Here is a 21544-nt window from a genome sequence, read left to right as displayed (position 1 = left end):
ATTAGAAATCAATAACAAGGAAATTTGGGAAATCAACACATTACTAGACAACAAATGTGTCAAAGAAGAAAATCACATGGAAAATTAGAAAATACTTTGAGATGAATGAAAACAGAACATAACAAAACGTAAGACTTGAGGCTAAAGCAGTGCTCAGAAAGAAATTTATAGCTGTAAATGTCTGCATTAAAAAACAAATGATCCCAAATAAATAACTTAGCCTTTTGCCCTAAGAAACTTAAAAAAAATCCAAACCAAATGAAAGACAGGTAATAAAAACATTAGAACAAAAGTAAAGTACAGAATAGAAGACCTACAACAGCAAAAATCAATAAAAAGAAAAGTTGGTTCTTTGAAAAGAACAAAATGGACAGATCTCCAACTAGACTTGCTGCAAAAAAAGAGAGCACATGAGAGACGATGGACTCTGAGAAAAAACTGAGGGTTCTGGGGGGGGGAGGGGGATGGGAGGATGGGTTAGCCTGGTGATGGGTATTAAAGAGGGCATGTTCTGCATGGAGCACTGGGTGTTATACACAAACAATAAATCATGGAACACTACATCAAAAACTAATGATGTAATGTATGGTGATTAACATAACAATAAAAAAATTTAAAAAAAAAGAAAAAAGAACACTTAAATTACTAACTTCAGAAATATGAGTCCTCACTACTAACAATAGAGAAATAAAAACAAACATAAGAAAATGTTATGAATAACTGTTTGTTTGTGAACAAAGTAGATAACCTAGATGAAAAAAACACATTAAAAAAATACATAACCACAGAAATTGACTCAAGAAAAAGCAGAAAGTCTGAATAGACCTACAACAATGAAAGATTGAATGAGTTCTTTACAACTTTTCACCAGATGATTCCACTGGTGAATTCTGGCAAACCCTTAAAAAAGATTCATAAACTTTCCCCCAAATATAAGAGGTCAGTATTTCCTGATATTAAAACCAAAGACATCAAGAGTAAGTAAAACTATATATCTATATCCCTTATGGCTATAGTCCTCAAAAAAAAACCACTAGCAGATCAGATCCAACAGCATATAAAAAGAATTAATGACCATGACCAAGTGGGACTGGGCCCAAGAATGCAAGATTGATTTAACATCTGAAAATCAATCAATGTAATACAACATATTAATAGAATAAAGTGTAAAACCACATGAACATCCCAATAGATACAGAAACAAAATACAACTTCCTTTCACTGCAAAACATTTATCAAACTAGGAATAGAAGAGAATTTCCTCAACCTAATAAAGGACATCTAGAGAAAACATACACTTAATATCATACTTACAAATGAAATACTGAATATTTTCCTCTTAGGTCAGAAAAAAGATAAGGAGTTTTGCTGGTGACACTTCTATTCAACAGTGCATTGGAAGGTCTAGCCATGGAAACCACAGTGTAGAAAAGGGGATACAAGTCACCCACATTGGGGAGCCTGGGTGGCTCAGTTGGTTAAGCGACTGCCTTCGGCTCAGGTCATGATCCTGGAGTCCCGGGATCGAGTCCCGCATCGGGCTCCCTGCTCGGCGGGGAGTCTGCTTCTCCCTCTGACCCTCCTCCCTCTCATGCTCTCTGTCTCTCATTCTCTCTGTCTCAAATAAATAAATAAAATCTTTAAAAAAAAAAAAAGTCACCCACATTGAAAAGAAGAAGTAAAACTATCTCTATATGCAGGTCACATAATCTTGCATATAGAAAACCTTAAATAAAAAGAAATACTAAAAGTAACAAGTGAGTTTAACATGCAGTGTACAAAATCAATAAACAAAAATCTATTTTATTTCTATACACTAGCAATGAACAACTTGAAAATGAAGTTATGAAACCATTTCATTTATCATGGTATTAAAAAGTAGTTAGGAAATAAATTAAACAAAAGAAGTGCAAGAGTTGTACACTGAAAAGTACAAAATATTATTGAATCTACAGAAAATCTAAGCAAATGGAAAGAAATCCCATGTTGTTGCACTGGAGAACATAATTTTGTTAAGATGGCAATATTCCCCCAATTGGTCTATATGTTCACATATTGAATGCAATGCCTATCAAAATCCCACTTTTTTGTTTTTGTTTTTTTTGCAGAAATTGGCAAGATGATCCTAAAATTCATATGGAAATTCAAAGGTCCTAGAATAGCTAAGCAATTCTACAGAAGAAAAAGAATGTTAGAGGACTCATAGTTCCCAATTTTTAAACTTACTATAAAGCTACAGTAATCAAGACAGAGTGGTCATAGCATAAAGATAGACATATTGCTAAGAATAGTCAATAGAGATAAACAATTTTTCAAGAAATAGTGCTGGGAAAACTGGATATCCACCTGCACAACAATAAATTGGAACCCCTCCCCATACCCTATACAAAAATTAACTCAAAATGAACAATAGACCTAAGTGGAAGAGCTATCTTTTATCCTAAAGGGTATCTTAAAGATAACCTTTATTTTAGGATAAAACATTAAAGTAAATATTTGTGATTTGGATTAAGCAATGGTTACTTAAATCTGACACTAAAAGCACAAGCAACAAAAGCTATTTAAATTGGATTTCAGCAAATTACAAACTTTTGTGTTTCAAAGGATACCACTGAGAAAGTGGAAAGACACCCCACAGAATGAGAAGAAATATTATGAAATCATATATCTGTTAAGGAACTTGTATCCATAGTAAAGAACTCTTATATCTAAGCAATAAGACTAATAGTCAAATTAAAAAGAATTTGAACAGACATATTTCCCGAAAAGATATACAAATAGCCAATACGCACATGAAAAGGTGTTCAACATCATTAGCAATCAGGGAAATGCAAATCAAAACCGCAATGCAATACCTTTTCACCTTTCACTAGGATGGCTAAAATTTTTAAGAAAGGCAATGACAAGTGTTGATGAGAACGTATAGAAAGTGGAATCTTCATATGTTGCTGGTGGTTGTTGATTGGGGCAGTTACTTTGGAAAATATCTGGAAGTTCCTCAAAATGTTAACTGGCAATTTTACTCCTACATATACACTCAAGAGAAATGAAAACACATATTCACACAAAAACTTGTACATGAATGTTTATAGCAGAATTATTAATAATAGACAAAAAAGTGCAAAAAATTTAAACATTCATTAGCTGATGGATGGATAAACAAAATGTACTATACCCGTGGAATATTATTTGTCAATATAAAAAAATTAAATTTGGATACATTCACAACATGGATGAATATGAAAGGATTATGCTAAGTGAAAAAAAAAAAAAACAGTAACAAAAGACCACATTCCATATGATCCATTTATAGGAAATGTTCAAAAGAGGTCAATCAATAGAGACAGAAAGTAGGGAGTTATTGCTAATGGGTAGTGGTCTATTGTTGGGGTAATGAAAATGGTCTGAAATTAGACAGTAGAGATGGTTACGAAACCATCTAAAACCTACTAAAAACCATTGAATTGTACAATGTAATTGTGTGACTTTTGTGGTATATTAATTATATACCAATAAAGCTGTTAAAAAGTGGTCAATTCATCAAGAGCACACAATTTTAAACCTCTATACAGTTAATAACGGAGCTTTAAAATATATGAAACAAAAACTGATAGAATTCAAGGAGAAATAGATAAATCAATAATTATAGTAAAGATTTCAGTACTTCCTCTCATAGTAGACAGACCAAGTAGACAGACACTAGTTAGGATATAGAAGAGTTAATATCAAGCCACTTGCCCTAACTGGCATTTGTAGAACAATCTGCCCAATAATAAAAGAATAAACATTCTTTTCAAGTATATCTAGAACATTACTAAGATAACCACATTCTGGAACATAAAATGACTCTCAAAAAATTTAAAAGGATTCAGTTCAACATAGAAGGTATGTTTTTTGAACAAAATGGAATTAGAGAGAAGGAAGGGAAAAATGAAGGGGGGGAAATCAGAGGGCGAGATGAACCATGAGAGACTATGGACTCTGAGAAACAAACTGAGGGTTCAGAGGGGAGGGGGGTGGGGGGATGGGTTAGCCTGGTGATGGGTATTAAGGAGGGCATGTATTGCATGGAGCAGTGGGTGTTATACACAAACAATGAATCATGGAACACTACATCAAAAACTAATGATGTACTGTATGGTGACTAACATAACATAAAAAAAAGAATATACTAACATACACACCATTATGAAAACAACAACAAAAAATGGAATTAGAGATCAATAGTAGAAAAAGACCTGAAAATTCCTTAATAATTGGAAACTATAACATCCTTCTAAATAACCTATGGGTCAAATAACAAACCAAAAGTGAAATTAGAAAGTTACTTTGAACTGAGTCACAATGAAAACAGGACATATCAAAATTTGCGGAGGTAAATGAATATTTAGAGGACAGTTGATAGCACTAAAATACCTGCATTAGAAAAGAAGAAATGTCTCAAAAGGAATTACCTCTACTTGCACCTTAAGAGACTGGAAAAAGAGCAAATTAAATTCAAAATCAACAGAAGAAAGGAAATACACATAAGCACAGAAATCAATGAAATTAAAAAATAAATGAAATCCACAGCTTGTTTCTTGTGAAGACTAATAAAAATGGTAAACCTTTATCTAGATTGATCAGAGGAAAAAAGAAAGAACACAAATTACCAATATTAAGTATGAAAGAGATGACATCACTTCAGGTCCTACAAAGGACCTGATAATGAGGGATTAGCATGGATATCTCTAGGCCAATGATATGACACCTTAGATGAAATGAAAAATGTTCTTTTAAAGACACAAACTACTAGGGTTCAATCAGGAAGAAATACATAACTTCAATAGCACTTTCTATTAAACAAATTTAATTTACAATTAAAAACTTTCCCACAAAGAAAACGCCAGGTCCAGGTGGCTTTACTGGAAAATTCTACCAAATGTCTAGTAAATATATGATAGCAATTCTCTTCCAGAGAACTGAAGAAGGAGGAACACTTCCCAGCTCATTCTATGAAGCCATCATTACCTTTATGGCAAAATCAAAGACATTATAAGAAAAGAAAACTACAGACCAATATCCCTCATGAACATAGATACAAAAATTCTTAACAAAATTTAGCAAATCAAATCCAACAATACAGCAAAAAGATAGTATCTCATAACCAAATGGGATTTATCCTTGAAATGCAAGTTTCATTTAATATTTGAAAATCAATCTCTATAATTCACCACATTAAAAAAAAACCCATATGATCTTCTTAATAGGTACAGAAAAAGCATTAGGTAACATCCCATATTTATTCCTGATAAAAATTCTCAGCCCTCCTACTGCAATAAAAGATTCCTACTGTAATCTGACAAAGTGCATCTATGAACAATCTACAGCTAATATCATACTTAATGGTAAATGATTGAAAGTCCACTTTACCACTTCTATTCAACACTGAATTGGAGTTTCTAGCCATTCAATAAAGTAAGAAAAATAAAAGTCATTCAAATTGGAGAGGAAGAAATAAAACTTTATTTGCAAATGACATGATTATTTTAATGTAGAAAATCTATGGAATCTATATAAATTAATTTTAAACTATTAAGTATGTTTAACAGGATTGCTTGATAAAAAAATCAATTTTGTTTCTATATACTAGCAGCACACAGACACTGAAATAAAAATACCATTTCTAATATCATAACATACAAAACATTAAAAGATAAATTTGACAAAAACTATGTAAGATCTGTATGCTGAAAACTGCAATACATTTCTGAGTGGGGAAATGTGCTCATGAACTGAGAAAGTTGATACTGTTAATGTTTATTTAACCCCATATTGACATATGCATTCAACACAATCTCAATTAAATCCCCAGTAGGCTTATTTGTATAAATTGAGAATCTGTTTCAAAATTTATATGGAAATACAAAGTACTTAGTATAATCATGAAACTCTGAAAAGAAGAACAAAGTTGGGGGACTGTACACTACCAGATTTTATGACAATGCTGGAATTAGTTAAGACAATGTTACTGGCCTAAAAATAGATCAGTGGAACAGAATAGAGAATTCAGAAATAAACCCACACATATATGACCAATTAATAGCAAAACTGTTGAGGCAATTCATGGAGGAAAATAATCTTTTTAATAAATGGTGTTGGATAGACATGTATGAAATTCAACTGACTGACCGACCAATTGACAAACCTCCATCCTTACCGCATGTCATATAGAAAAATTAATTTAAAATGGATCACCATGAGAGAAAGTAGATCAGTGTTTCCCTGGGGGTGTCAGGAGAGGTGGAAAGGAGTGATTTCAAAAGGCACAAGGAAACTTTTGGGAGTGATGGATATGTTCATTATCTTGATGATGGCAATGGTCTCACTATATAGGTAAAAACTGATCAAATTTTACACTTTCAATATGTGAAGTTTATATGTCACGTTTATCTTAATAAAGCTGTGAAAAAAATTTCAATGGAATATTTCTGTATCCTCCTTGTTAAATTCCAGAGTTTTGGCCTTTCCTATTTTGCTATTATACAATGGAAATAACCCTTTGCCTGCTTTCTTTATGCATTTTTAAACCCTACCTTACTCTTCTATCCCCTCTAGAAGGCTTTTAGTAATCTTACACTGCAAGTTTGTCCTGACTTGAGACTTATTGCCAAGAGGCTGCCTCCTTGATTTCTACCACTGCCCTCACCACTCTCCCTCACTCCACCTTACAGCATGTGATGCTCAGAACCGTCATCCAACACTGCTTCCTGGTATACTGCTCCCCAGGATTGAGACAGAGTCCTGAGCCTCTATATTTCAGGGTAAGGGACAACCCTCCATCTTAGAATGGATACCATGCACAATGGTAGGTGTGAAACGGATGACTAACACAGGACATGTTTTGACATCCATATTTTCTAAATGGGGATTCACTTTCAGTTTGTACAGTCAGTATGTTATTATTTCAGGAAAATATGATAGGTTAAGGGGCAGTATCTAAAACACAAATACAAGAACAGAAGAGCCCAGTGAGGGGGAAAAGTGCTGTCAGGTCACTCCAAATAGGAAGAAGACTGTCAGCAGGTGTTTTCAGGGTATATTCCAAGAAATAAATCTCCTTAGCTGCCATCAGTCTAACAACATAATGCCCACTTGCTTTGTGCCAAACATTCGAGGCTCTGTTCTTACAAAGAAGAACAAGGCGGGGCGCCTGGGTGGCTCAGTCGTTAAGCGTTTGCCTTCGGCTCGGGTCGTGATCCCCGGGTGCTGGGATCGAGCCTCGCATTGGGCTCCCTGCTCTGCGGGAAGCCTGCTTCTCCCTCTGCCGCTCCCCCTACTTGTGTTTCCTCTCTCGCTGTGTCTCTCTGTCATATAAATAAATAAAATCTTTAAAAAAAAAAAAGAAGAAGAAGGCATGACTCTTGCCCTCAAGAACATTTTTATATCTCAAAGGAGAAAGGTAACAAGCCAATTCCTTAAGAAAAATTATAGCTAAATAATCTAAGTCAACTGTAAATTGTATTTTATTTATTTAATTTTTAAAAAAGATTTTATTTATTTATTTGACAGAGAGAGACACAGCGAGAGAGGGAACACAAGCAGGGGGAGTGGGAGAGGGAGAAGCAGCCTTCTGCGGAGCAGGGAGCCCGATGAGGGGCTCGATCCCAGACCCTCGGATCATGACCTGAGCGGAAGGCAGACGCTTAACGACTGAGCCACCCAGGCACCCCTCAACTGCAAATTTCAAAACAGAATTTATGTATTTATTTGAGAGAGAGAGTGAGAGTAAGAGAGTATGAGTGGGGGGAGGGGCAGAAGGAGAGGTAGAGAATCTCAAGCAGACTCTGCCCTGAGCACGGAGCCCAACTCGGGGCTCCACGCAGAACTCCACGTGGTGCTCTCAGTCCCAGGATCCTGAGATCATGACCTGAGCCAAAACCAAGAGTAGGACACTTAACTGACTGAGCCACCCAGGCACCCCAAAATCAACTGTAAATTTTAAGTACCTTGTTCACTATGGCTGTGTATAATTAAATACAATAAATTACAGAAACTATACATTTTAATTTCAAATTAGTGACTTGCCAGAGCTCCAAGCTGAATAAATCCAAACAAACCCAGGTACTGTTATAGATGCCTAGACCAGGTGTATACTGGCTAAATATTGTTGTCAAAATTAGGGTGCAGAACAGGCAGACATTTAAGATGCACCTATCACAGAAAGTTACATTAGTCAGGCTTTCTGGACAGGTGGATGATGATTTAAGACCTATTGCATTGTAAGTGTTTTTTCACTGGACTATGATTTCATTGAAGACAAAAAGAAGGTCTTCTATCTCTTAAGTTACAGTGTCCAGGCTGGATAGTCAATAGGCAGACTAAGCATATGTATAAGAAATAAGAAAAACACAAGGATAAAAAATGAAAAAAAAAAGATTCTGAAAGAATCTATTTCCAAAAATTATCAAAGAAGTTATGTTGGATTATCAAAGTAGTGTGGGAAAAAGAATTCTGATAATTTCTCTACACATTTTATATTTTAGTATTTTTATTTTAAATTATCTTCGGAGTGTGCATCACAGGGAGGGGGATGTGGAATAATCTTTTCAGTGCATAGGGCCTATGAAGGCCTTTATTCAGCTCTAAGTGCCTACTCTAGCATCTATCAATTTGTAAGTGCTCAATAAAAATGTGAGTGAATAGGTATGTGTGTCCACGTCTTAGTCTTATGATGAACAGTGGCTCAACAGATATATTTCACTGGGTGAGCCATTCCTGTGTGTGATGTATCTTACACTGAAAACTCAAATAATGGATATTTTAATTTAATCCAATTTCTTAGAAAGGTACTAAAATTGACATATGAATAATCAGACTCCTTGTTCTTTATTAATGACCTTAATACAGACAACCCAAATTCAAGTATGAAACAGAATCATCAAATAGATTGAATGTAAATCACTTTTGAAGATGAATCAAAGAAATGGTGACTTTTTCATTAGCAATAATACAACAAAACAATTAACAATAAAACATTAGCAATAATAATCACAAATTTAAAATTAATTCAACTTCATTTCTTTCATCTTTAAAAAAATGTTTTGGAGGGCTTCTCGGTCATTTTATTAATTCCAGAGCAATATGTAGGAGAGAAAAATTTATAGCATTGACAATTTTGATAGATTTGAAAAGTCTATACAAGCAGAAACCAATTCTCCACTGTTAAATTAATTAATTTGGCTTCTTTTACTGAATTGACTAGGCCGTTGTTTTGGCATTGTTTATATACTGCCCTAGTTTTCCTACTTTGCTGCAGAGATAACTGGTGCAAAAAAGAATATGCAGAATGTCCATGGAAAATCAGCATTAAAACACAAACCCTATCTCAGGTATCTGATTCATAACCTCCTAGAACATTGTGTTTCAAACAGTGGGCCATTACACATTAGGTTAAGAGATCAATTTTATAGACAAGAACAGCATTAATAAATAGAAAATATCAGAGTGTGAAAAACACTGTACTAATGCTTCTTAGTCCCAAACATATGTACCCAAAATGTATGTCTTAGTTCAGACTAGGTGCAACAGACTAATACTTAATGCATACTTACTGAGTACTGCCCAAAAAAAGGGAACTTCTTTTTTTTTTTTTTAAAGATTTTATTTATTTATTTGACACAGAGGGAGACACAGCGAGAGAGAAAACACAAGCAAGAGGAGTGGGAGAGGGAGAAGTGAAGCAGGCTTCCTGCTGAGCAGGGAGCCCAATGCGGGGCTCGGTCCCATGATCCTGGAATCATGACCTGACCCGAAGGCAGACGCTTAATGACTGAGCCACCCCGGTGCCCCAGAAAGGGAACTTCTTAAGTGGTACTCTGGAATACCTAATGTAAAAGACTTAAATATTTTATGATCTCATTGCAGAGCTATCAATCTTCCATGGCACTCAACATCTTAGTGAAAACTAAAATATTCGTCCATTTATAAACTCCCAAATATGCAATAGGTAATAAGGTGATCTAGATTATACTATGACTAAAGTTCTGAATGACTGCTTCAATTTTTCCATCTTCATCTGAATATTGGTTTCATGCAGCAAAGATACTGCCACAGATAAACTGATGTCCCAGAAGGAACTGTTCCTTCATTACAGTGCCCGAATTTCATGATTTTTTTCCTCTTAGATTTGCAAGAGGCATCCATTCCAATTTTCCTGGCCTCACTGTATAAAACAGAATGTGCTACTCATGAGTGACAGGAAAAAAAATGAATTCTGTATTTGGAATTAATTCATCTCTCTTTTCCTGCCAACTCACCTTGACTTGCGGGGAAATACTAAAGATTTAGAGACATGCAGTGAAACCTGCCTTCAAGGGGATAATTAATTCATGGTCTTTGATTCCTAAGTTTCTGCCCATAATCAAAGGCAGAGAAAACAGTCTTGGGTGCTCTGGGCATCCCACACCTGCTCCATTTGTGAGTTTATACTCTTAATTAACTTTCAAGAAGCCTTAACATATCCTTTTGCTAGGGTAGATACCATGCAAAATTTGTCTTCTGAACTTTTCTCTTCTCTTTTCTCTTCTCATGTCCTTCTCAGTTACTCCAGCTATCCCTTCTCCAACATGCAGAACCTTAACATAGCCCACCACTGCTGTCTCAGGCATGGTGTTGAATGTCTTCTATCACCTGCCCTTATTTATAGTACCAGATTCCCTAAAGACCTATACACCTCCCATCAAAACTGACCTGTCCTCCTGTGTGTCATTATTCTTAGACCTCAGCTTACTGCTGGGTGATAATGAATTTTTCAGATAAATGATTAATGAATATGCTAATGAGAATAGGTCTGTTCAATTCCAAGGGCACTGCTCAAATGACTGGTGCTATTATCCACTTGTGTTATCTACTAGTTCTACAGCAAGAAGAGCTAAAAGTGTTATTGTTGGAGCTGGTAGAAAATGTACAGGGTGTTTCATGGGAGAGTGGGTAGGGCACTGATGCTAGGAGGGGAAGTGACTGACCCTTTTGGGTCTTTCTACTGGAACCTTAGCCACTCAGCTGACAGCTGAGGCTCAGAAAATATCCAAGAGGCAGCTTGATAGAATTGAGTCAGGAGGCCTGAATTCTTTTCCTACTTTATAAACCTATATTTCTTTCTAATTCCTTTTTACTTCTTCATTTAGTTGAACTAGTTGATTACACTGACCCTTCCAGCTCTAAATTTCTGTGCTCATTGTAGTCCCAAGTGGGAAACTCTCTTACTGACCCTTCACTTATACTGTTCTGTACTTACCATCATGTTCTGTCTACAGACACCATGCTGCTACAGTTTCTTTGCTTGAAAAGGTAACTTTGCTCCTGATTAGGCTGATCATTTATGCTAATGTGCTGGTAAAGTCTTGGTCTATACATTGCCCCAATGTAATTAATAGTAGCACTCACTTTTGCTTTCTAAGTGTCTAGTACAGATGATATATTGTATGGCCACTCTACTTAGGTGAGCAGAGGCTAGGCTGGGTAGACAAACTAAGAATTACACACTGGTAGCTATGTTGTCATTTTCATAGTTCAGAGGGCTACAGAATTGCTAATAAGATGACAAAAAATGCACATCAGTAACTTTCCTTACCAAAGTAGAACTCTCAGCACATCTTTACTAAAGTATATTTCCTGTTTGTTTATGTATAAACTCCCTGATTTGGAGTTCAGGTCAAGGTAACTAACTCCTTTGCTCTGACACAAATCTATTCTATGCTGGAGCCCCTTGAAACTGGGTTCCTTCTTCCTGGGTGAAGCACAAACACATTTTCCACAACTCCCATAACCAGTTCTGCCTGGGACTTATGGTACTTAGTCTACAACTCAGTAAGCAATAGCCTTTTTTCCTGGAAAGAAGAAAAAAAGGTCTCAAAAAGAGTAAATAAAGCATTTCATTTGATTTTTCCCTAAGTGTTCCAAAATTAAAATGCAAATTCCTGTCTTGGGAATGAGGAGGTAGAAATATCATTTGTTTCAATACTAAGGCCTCTAAGACCACAAAGAGGGAGGCAATGATTAAAATAAAACCTGAACAGTCTTTTATCTGTCTGTGCATTTCTATCTTAAAGAGGCCAGTGGAGTCTGGCCAAGTATTTTGAAAACCTGATTATTATTATACCTTGCATGTGGTAGAAACTCACTATTCACCCAAACACACGAGGCTTTTGCTCACAGTACATTTTTGTTTAATGGAAGTTCAGTCTTATATTTGTCATATTCCCCTATCCCAAGCCTGGGCACTTCTAAACAAGGACCCCAAAGTTGCTATTCTAGGAAATGTCTTACCTTTTTTAAAGTTACTTGAGAGTCATCAGCCTCTGACAGACCACTAAGAAAAATAGACACATACTCTGGGGTCTTAGGAGCTAGAATTTAATGCAGGTCTGGGAATAAGAGCAACACGCTTCAATCCTGGCTTGTTAATGTTTGGAAATTTGGCAAAGTTAGAGCGGCAGGATTCACAGTAGCTAAGAGGATGGGAACTGAATGGTGCACTCCTGGCTCTGCCATTTACTGATGTACTTAACCTGATAAGTTACTTAAACTCTCTGTGCCTCCATTTTTCTCATCTCTAAAATGCAGATGACAATAGTTTCTACCTCACAGGGTTGTTTGAAGCATGGAGTTCTTGGTCATAAAGCATCGGGAGCAGAGCCTGACACAGAATAGGAAGAACAAACACCCAGAATCAAGTACTTGAATCTTTCTAGGTGTTCTTTTCTACATTAGCTCTCCCTGCTCTCTCCCTTCTTATGGCCTTCTTTTGCACTTGACTTACACTGTTTAGTACTTGTTTATGTATTTCCTTTTACCCAAGAATATGATCTCAGTAACTAGCCCAGTGCCCGCCCTGTACTAGAGGCTGAATATATATTTCTTGAAAAACTGAATGAATTAATATATAACATTAAAGAGTTGGACTGGATAATTCTATAATCCATTTTAGCTCTAAAATTCTGTGATTCAGAGACTGAGTGATTTTAAAAGAATCCAGAAGTTTTCTGAATCAAAAAGAAAATTAATTAAAAAAAATGTGATGAAAATGGTTCCTATAGTAACCAAAAGACTAAGTGGAGAGAAAGTGTAGTTATACCTGAATCACTCTGCTTGCTTCAGAACTCAGGGGAAGAGAGAGTAGGGATGGGTGTCTCAGTAACAGTATAAATAAGTAGATAAATTAATTTAAAAAATGCAAGGAGGCAGTAGTGCATGTGGGGATTCCTATGAAGTTACCCAAAAAATATGGAGTTTGATTTCACTGGATTCCCTTAGGTGTTGAAGGGATCAACTCCACATCTAACCCTCCACTAAAAAGAGACACTTAGATGAGTTCTATCAAAATACAGTGGAAAGATCCTGTAGTCTTGAGTAATGAAATCTTAGCACTGGGTCTTTGGGCTTATGATAAAAACTTTTGGAAGTTTGAAACATGGAGATAGAGGAGAGAGTAAACAGAAGAGAGAGTGGGTGAGCGAGTGAGTGGACTGTGGTCTGATTGTTAATTGAACATTACTACTTTATTGTCCCTAAAAATCTAAGACAGAATGAAACCAGCTCCCATTACCAAAGTCAAAGAAGGGTTTAAAACCATAATTTGCAACTGCAAGATTATGCTGGGCTGCCTAATCTGCAGGTGCAAATGCCTTATGAATGGCTTCACCTCTTACAGGGGAGACATCTTGAGTTCAAGAAACATTTATTGAGTATGGGTTCTGGACAAACACACATATGACAGGATCTCTGCTTAGAAAGAGAGCTTCTTTCTTCTTCCCTTCCTCCGTCCCTTCCTTCCATTCTCTCCCTTCCCCTTTTCTCTCTCTCCTCTGCTCTCCTCTCTTCTCTTCTCTTAAGAGAAAAAAAAAATAATGGAAACTTGGAGAAAGCCAATTTAGGAGAACCAAAATGATTAGTTTCCAGTTCTAGCTTTCACATGGATGTTGACTTATGACTGTCTGTTGTTTACTATAGCCATCCTTGAATTCTCCCCATGGTGGTGTGAGGCACAAGTCAGTGAAGTAGTGGATGGGAAAGCATTTTGTATTAGTTTGGGTCCTCTACAAAATAGTCCTCTAGATAGAATTCAACCTGTAAGAGATGGGGTTAATACCTATAAGAGAAGATTTTGATGTAGGTGAAAGAGAGAGGGAAGGAAGCAGGGATGGGTAAGAAGAGTCTCAAGAGTATAGCTCATTCTAAGAAAGTTTCTCCCAGCCTATATGGAGAGTCCTTCAGCCAAAGTTACTTTTAGAGGAGTCTTGCATCTTGACAGAATGGGCCTGCCATAGCGTGCCTGCTACATGAGTCATGACCTAGGAATGGCCAGTGGGAAGTGGGCTTGGGTGTGGGTCCCTAGGGCCACAGCTTGATCTTTTCTGTCACACTCCTGAAGTAGGAGATATGAGGAGGCACGTTTTTATGGCTCCCACAGGCTCCCACACTATTTCCTGATATTTTGCCCTAGCCAAATTATACTCCAAAGCACTAATTCCTGAAATCTAGATTAAATAGTGAAATTAAAAAACAAAACTGGGGCGCCTGGGTAGCTCAGTTGGTTGGGCTCCTAACTCTTGGTTTCAGCTCAGGTCATGATTTCAGGGTTGTGAGATGGAGCCCTGTGTCAGTTCCATGCTCAGTGTGGAGCCTGCTTGAGGTTCTCTCTGTCTCCCTCTGCCCCTTCTCCCAGCTTGCCCTTGCACGCACTCTCTCTAAAAAAACAAAAAATAAAAAACCCAAAACCAAACAAAATCAATATAAACCAAAAAAGGACAGATAATAAACTTTTCATACAACTTATTAAAATAACTCTTCTTTATTCTTAATTGATGTCCTTCCTTATCCTTTTTGGGCATTAAAATATCTGTTTATTTTTAATGAAATCAAAGTGATACTAGAGAGGTGATATGTTTAATGTCTTTAACCTAGCACATTTAATAGTGGGCATCTCTATGGAAGTTCCAACAAAACTGTATTGGTTAGGTCAAAAAGACAAAGATTCACAGCTCTAAGATAATTGTAAGCCATAAAGCACAGGTCAAGTGAAATTTGATATTGTTTGGATGAATGAAATGAAATATGAAATTTATTTTTAATAGTTTTTTTTTTCCTTCTTGGAAACAAGAGAAAAATAATCAGTAGCAAACATTCACAGCCACTGCAGCCTGATTGCTGGCCAGAGATCCCAGAGCCCCTAGAGGGAAGGGCTGTCTTTTGATTGAATTGAATCTGGAAGGGCTGTCTTTTGATTGAAATCATGCAGGAGGAGGCAAATGCAGAGGGATGCTTTTGTCAATGGCATAAAGCTTGCCAAGGAGAACTAAGGAGGGCTTTAGTAAATGTGCATTAGTAAAATGTGGCATTCTTTTGCTAAGGACCCAGCACTGGATCATAGAAAAGTAAAAAATCCATTCAGGGATATAGATTATTTTCATATTTCAGGACAAAGACAGCTAAACAGCAAGATTTTCTAAGTGCTCAGCAAGCCCAGGCATATTTCTCTTGAGTAGAAAAATAAAATCAAATAGCCTCTGCTCTTATAAATCCACATACCTGGATTTTAACATGATGGTATTGCCAAGAACTAGTAATTAGTTGGAAGTATCTGGTCAAAATCAAATAAAATTGAGTCAACCAGCTCCCTTGAATTCATTTAGTCTTTTTCAGATTTTGTAATATTAAATTGCTTATGCAAAATTGCTCTTAATAAAACAAAATAAAAGCTACCTTGAGGATATCTTGTCAGACTTTAATCACTGTAGATTAATTATGTTTTCAGAAACAAAACACATTGTTTGAGATGTCTCCAAGCTTGGCAACACCTGAGCTGACATGTCAAAAGGAAGATCGGTTTAGGCAGGTAAATGTTTTCAGATTACTTGTGGTTGAATTATTGCCAGGCTCCATTCTCAGCAAATAGAAATTCTGATCTGTGGGGCCAACACTGCTCTACTGGGAAGGAGGCACTGACAGATACCATCAACAGGTAAGTTTGTGTAAAGATGAAGAAAGCCGTCAGGGAAATACTTCGAAGTGTTTACCTATAAAATTTTACTTGGCACTGCCAAGCTGCTAGTCACCAGCCATTTCTGGGCAAGATATTATGCATTTTTTTTGATGGCATAGCTTGGATACCATGGGATTTCTCTTCTTAGTAACTTGGTGAGAGGGAGATGGGGCAACAGAGAGAAGTTTAGAAGCTACATCTCAGGGGTGTATTTAAGTATCCATGACTGATAAGGTGTAAACCGACCACAGATTAATAGTATTTATACAAGAAAGTTCTTTAGAAACTTGATTTGAATGTGGGCTGTTTTTCACTATTTCTCAGAGAAAATGTTGTGTGGAGAGATTATGAACAAGTTAAAGAAGGTACTCCTATATAAAGCACTTAGTGAAGCATGTGGAACTTACTACCTAGAGAGTTAGGACAGGAAGAAAATACAAACAAACTAAAGAGAGTTTTAGATTCACATTGTGAATAAAAAAATGATGAACATTCAGATTCATCTCTAAATTTTTCATAAGGGTACCAAGGACATCAGACCAGGGAGAAGAAGAATAAGAGGAACAAAGGTGAAGATGTGTATGGCAGAGAGTCACTGCAAGATAGCATTTTTCCAAAAATTTCTTTCAGTATCCAAAGAGGTACAAATCTGAGACTAGGAAGACTACTGACTCCATAGAACCTCAATTGTTAATAATTTTAGAGAAGTTGCAAAAGCAAGTACTTTCTTTTTTTTTTTTTAAAGATTTTATTTATTTATTTGAGAGAGAGAGAATGAGAGAGAGCACATGAGAGAGGGGAGGGTCAGAGGGAGAAGCAGACTCCCTGCCGAACAGGGAGCCTGATGTGGGACTCGATCCAGGGACTCCAGGATCATGACCTGAGCCGAAGGCAGTCGCTTAACCAACTGAGCCATCCAGGCGCCCCAAGCAGGTACTTTCTTAGTCCATAGATTCTTAACGGCTGGACTGTGCACAGAATGCAGGAGATGGTGTGTGGTCTATGAACATGGATGGGAAAAATTTATAGCTGTTTTTCATGTCTAACTGAAATTTAACTTTTCCTTAAATTATAAAACTAGACAACAAACCACAGTAGTATTAATACTTATGACTTTGCACCAATACAAATAAAAATATTTTCATATCATAATTTCAGTAAGTGCAGGTATCTTGAACTACCATGCTATATTCAATAGCATTTATTTCCTTTGTAATCCATTACCTATTATGTTTCTCAGAAACCAAAGGTTTCTATGACACAACCAGATTACAAACTCTGGCCTGTGAGAAAAGCAAGGAGGCCTGGGAATCAAGAGACCAGGATTTACCTCTATATTAGTTATTAATTCATTTAAAAAAACACTTTATTATTTTTTTTTGATTTACCAAAAAATTGCCAAGAGACTTAACAGAGCTCCCACATACTTGGCACCCAGTTCTACCTATAAATGATATCTTATATTGCTATGGTATGGGTATATTTGTTATACCTTGTTGATATATTGTTGTTACCTGAAGTCCATACTGGATTCCCTTAGTTTTTCCCCATTGAGAGTGATATTTGCTGTGGGTTTTTCATAGATGGCTTTTATGATATTGAGGTATGTACCCTCTATCCCTACACTGTGAAGTGTTTTAATCAAGAAAGGATGCTGTACTTTGTCAAATGCTTTTTCTGCATCTATTGAGAGGATCATATGGTTCTTCTTCTTTCTTTTATTAATGTATTGTATCACATTGATTGATTTGTGGATGTTGAAACAACCTTGCAGCCCAGGAATAAATCGCACTTGGTCGTGGTGAATAATCTTTCTAATGTACTGTTGGATCCTATTGGCTAGTATTTTGTTGAGAATTTTTGCATCCATGTTCATCAGGGATATTGGTCTGTAGTTCTCTTTTTGATGGGGTCTTTTTCTGGTTTTGGGATCAAGGTAATGCTGGACTCATAAAATGAGTTTGGAAGTTTTCCTTCCATTTCTATTTTTTGGAAAAGTTTCAGAAGAATAGGTATTAATTCTTCTTTAAATGTTTGGTAGAATTCCCCTGGGAAGCCATCTGGCCCTGGGCTTTTGTTTGCTGGGAGATTGTTGATTACTGCTTCAATTTCCTTAGTGGTTATAGGTCTGTTCAGGTTTTCTATTTCTTCCTGGTTCAGTTTTAGTAGTTGATACATCTCTAGAAATGCATCCATTTCTTCCAGGTTATCTAATTTGCTGGCATGTAGTTGCTCATAATATGTTCTTATAATTGTTTGTATTTCTTTGGTGTTGGTTGTGATATCTCCTTTCATTCATGATTTTATTTATTTGGGTCATTTCTCTTTTCTTTTTGATAAGTCTGGCCAGGGGTTTATCAATCTTATTAATTCTTTCAAAGAACCAGCTCCTAGTTTCATTGATCTGTTCTACTGTTCTTTTGGTTTCTATTTCATTGATTTCTGCTCGATCTTTATTATTTCTCTTCTTCTGCTGGGTTTAGGCTTTATCTGCTGTTCTTTTTCCAGCTCCTTTAGGTGTAAGGTTAGGTTGTGTATTTGAGACCTTTCTTGTTTCTTGAGAAAGGCTTGTATTGCTATATACTTTCCTCTTAGGACTGCCTTTGCTGCATCCCAAAGATTTTGAACAGTTGTATTTTCATTTTCATTTGTTCCCATGAATTTTTTAAATTCTTCTTTAATTTCCTGGTGGACCCATTCTTTCTTTAGTAAGATGCTCTTTAGCCTCCATGTATTTGAGTTCTTCCGACTTTCCTCTTGTGATTGAGTTCTAGTTTCAAAGCATTGTGGTCTGAAAATATGCAGGGAATGATCCCAATCTTTTGGTACCAGTTAAGACCTGATTTGTGACCTAGGATGTGATCTATTCTGGAGAATGTTCCATGGGCACTAGAGAAGAATGTATATTCTGTTGCTTTGGGATGGAATGTTCTGAATATATCTGTGAAGTCCATTTGGTCCAGTGTGTCATTTAAAGTCTTTACTTCCTTGTTGATCTTTTCCTTAGATGATCTGTCCATTTCAGTGAGGGGGGTGTTAAAGTCGCCCACTATTATTGTATTGTTGTCAATGTGTTTCTTTGCTTTTGTTATTAATTGGCTTATATAATTGGCTGCTCCCATGTTAGGGGCATAGATATTTACAACTGTTAGATCTTCTTGTTGGATAGACCCTTTAAATATGATGTAGTGTCCTTTCTCATCTCTTTTTATAGTCTTTGGTTTAAAATCTAATTTGTCTGATATAAGGATTGCCACCCCAGCTTTTTTTTTTTTTAAGAATTTATTTATTTATTTGACAAAGAGAGACACAGCAAGAGAGGGAACAGAAGCAGGGGGAGTGGGAGAGGAAGAAGCAGGCTTCCCATGGAGCAAGGAGCCCAATGCGGGGCTCGATCCCAGGACCCTGGGATCATGACCTGAGCCAAAGGCAGATGCTTAATGACTGAGCCACCCAGGTGCCCAACCCCAGCTTTCTTTTGATGTCCATTAGCATGGTAAATGGTTTTCCACCCCCTCACTTTCAATCTGGAGGTGTCTTTGGGTCTCAAATGAGTCTCTTTCAGACAGCATATCGATGGGTCTTGTTTTTTTATCCAATCTGATACCTTGTGTCTTTTGATTGGGGCATTTAGCCCATTTACATTCAGGGTAACTATTGAAAGATATGAATTTAGTGTCATTGTATTGCCTGTAAGGTGACTGTTACTGTATATTGTCTCTGATCCTTTCTGGTCTATGTTACTTTTAGGGTTACTTTTAGAGAGCATGAGAGGGGGGAGGGTCAGAGAGAGAGGCAGACTCCCTGCTCAGCAGGGACCCTGACGTGGGACTCGATCCCGGGACTCCAGGATCATGACCTGAGCCGAAGGCAGTCGCTTAACCAACTGAGCCACCCAGGCGCCCTGTGATCCCAATTATTCTAATGTTTTGCTTTATGGTATCACTTATCTCTTGAATTCTCCCCTCCGGATCCAGTAGTTGTTTATCTCTCTTTTTCTCAGCTTCTTTATTCTCCCTCATTTGGTCTTCTATATCACTAATTCTCTCTTCTGCCTCATTTATCCTAGCAGTTAGAGCCTCTATTTTTGATTGCACCTCATTAATAGCTTTTTTGATTTCAACTTAGTTAGATTTTAGTTGTTTTATTTCTCCAGAAAGGGATTCTCTAGTATCTTCTATACTTTTCTCAAGCCCAGCTAGTATCTTTATAATCATCATTCTGAACTCTAGTTCTGACATCTTACTAATGTCTGTATTGATTAGGTCCCTGGCAGTCGGTATTGCCTCTTGTTTTTTTTTGAGGTGAGTTTTTCCATCTTGTCCTTTTGTCCAGAGAACAATAGATGAATGAGAGAACAAAATGCTAAAAGTGTAACAGTGACCCCAGAAAAATACACACTAAACAAATCAGAAGAGACCCGAAACCTGGGGGGGGGGGGGGGGGGGGGGGGGGGAAAGGGAAAAAAAAAAAAAGAATATGATCAGGCTGTTGAATAGAACAGAGCCACACCCTAGATTTTGGGTGTATTTTGGTCTGTTAGAAGAAATTGCCTCCCAAAATTTTAAAGAAAGAAAAACTTACATATATACAAAAATAAGGGTAAAGACAATGAAGGGATGGAGTATGACTGTAAAGGTGAAAATTTAAAAAGATTTTATAAAAGGAATTGATAAAATAAGAAGTTGGTTGAAAAAAGAATGAAAAAAATTAAAAAAAAAAAGAATGTGATCAGGCAGGCGACTAGGACAAAGTCATACACTAAATTTGGGTACATTTTGGTCTGTTAGAAGAAACTGTATCCCAAAATTTTATAGAAAGAAAAAATTATATATATATATACAAAAAATAAGGTTAAATACAATGAAGGGATAGAATATGACTGTAAAAATGAAAATTAAAGGGCACCTGGGTGGCTCAGTTGGTTAAGCAACTGCCTTTGCCTCAGGTCATGATCCTGGGATCCTGGGTTTGAGTCCCACATTGGGCTTCCCCTGCTCTGTGGGGAGCCTGCTACTCCCTCTGCCTCTGCCTGCCACTCCCCCTGCTTGTGCTCTCTCTCTGTCAAATAAATAAATAAGATCTTAAAAAAAATGAAAATTAAAAAAGATTTTTAAGAAGGAATTGGTAAGATGTTGGTTGAAAAAGGAAAGAAGAAAAATTCAAGTAAAAAAAATAGAAAAAGAAAAAATAAAGAAAATTTAACAAATTAACTTTGAAAGACTAAAGAATCATGGGGAAAAAAGCCATGAATTCTATGTGCTGTATTCCCCTAGCGCTGGGGTTGTGCGGTTCTCACTGATAGGTAAACTTGGTCTTGGCTGGTTGTTCTCGCTGATCTTCTGGGGGGAGGAGCCTGTTGCAGTGATTCTCAAATGTCTTTGCCTGAGGCAGAATTGCCCCACCCTTGCCCAGCCCGGCTAAGTAATCTGCTGGGGTTTGCTCTTGGTAGCTTTTGTTCCCTGCAAGCTTTCTGTACAGCTTTGGAGGACAAGAAAGAAAATGGCGGCCTCCCAATCT

This window comes from Neomonachus schauinslandi, chromosome 7 (genome assembly GCF_002201575.2).
Source record: "Neomonachus schauinslandi chromosome 7, ASM220157v2, whole genome shotgun sequence".
In the NCBI taxonomy this organism is placed as follows: Eukaryota; Metazoa; Chordata; class Mammalia; order Carnivora; family Phocidae; genus Neomonachus; species Neomonachus schauinslandi.
The sequence above is the reverse complement of the archived record's forward strand: the minus strand, read 5'-3'. Positions refer to the sequence as shown.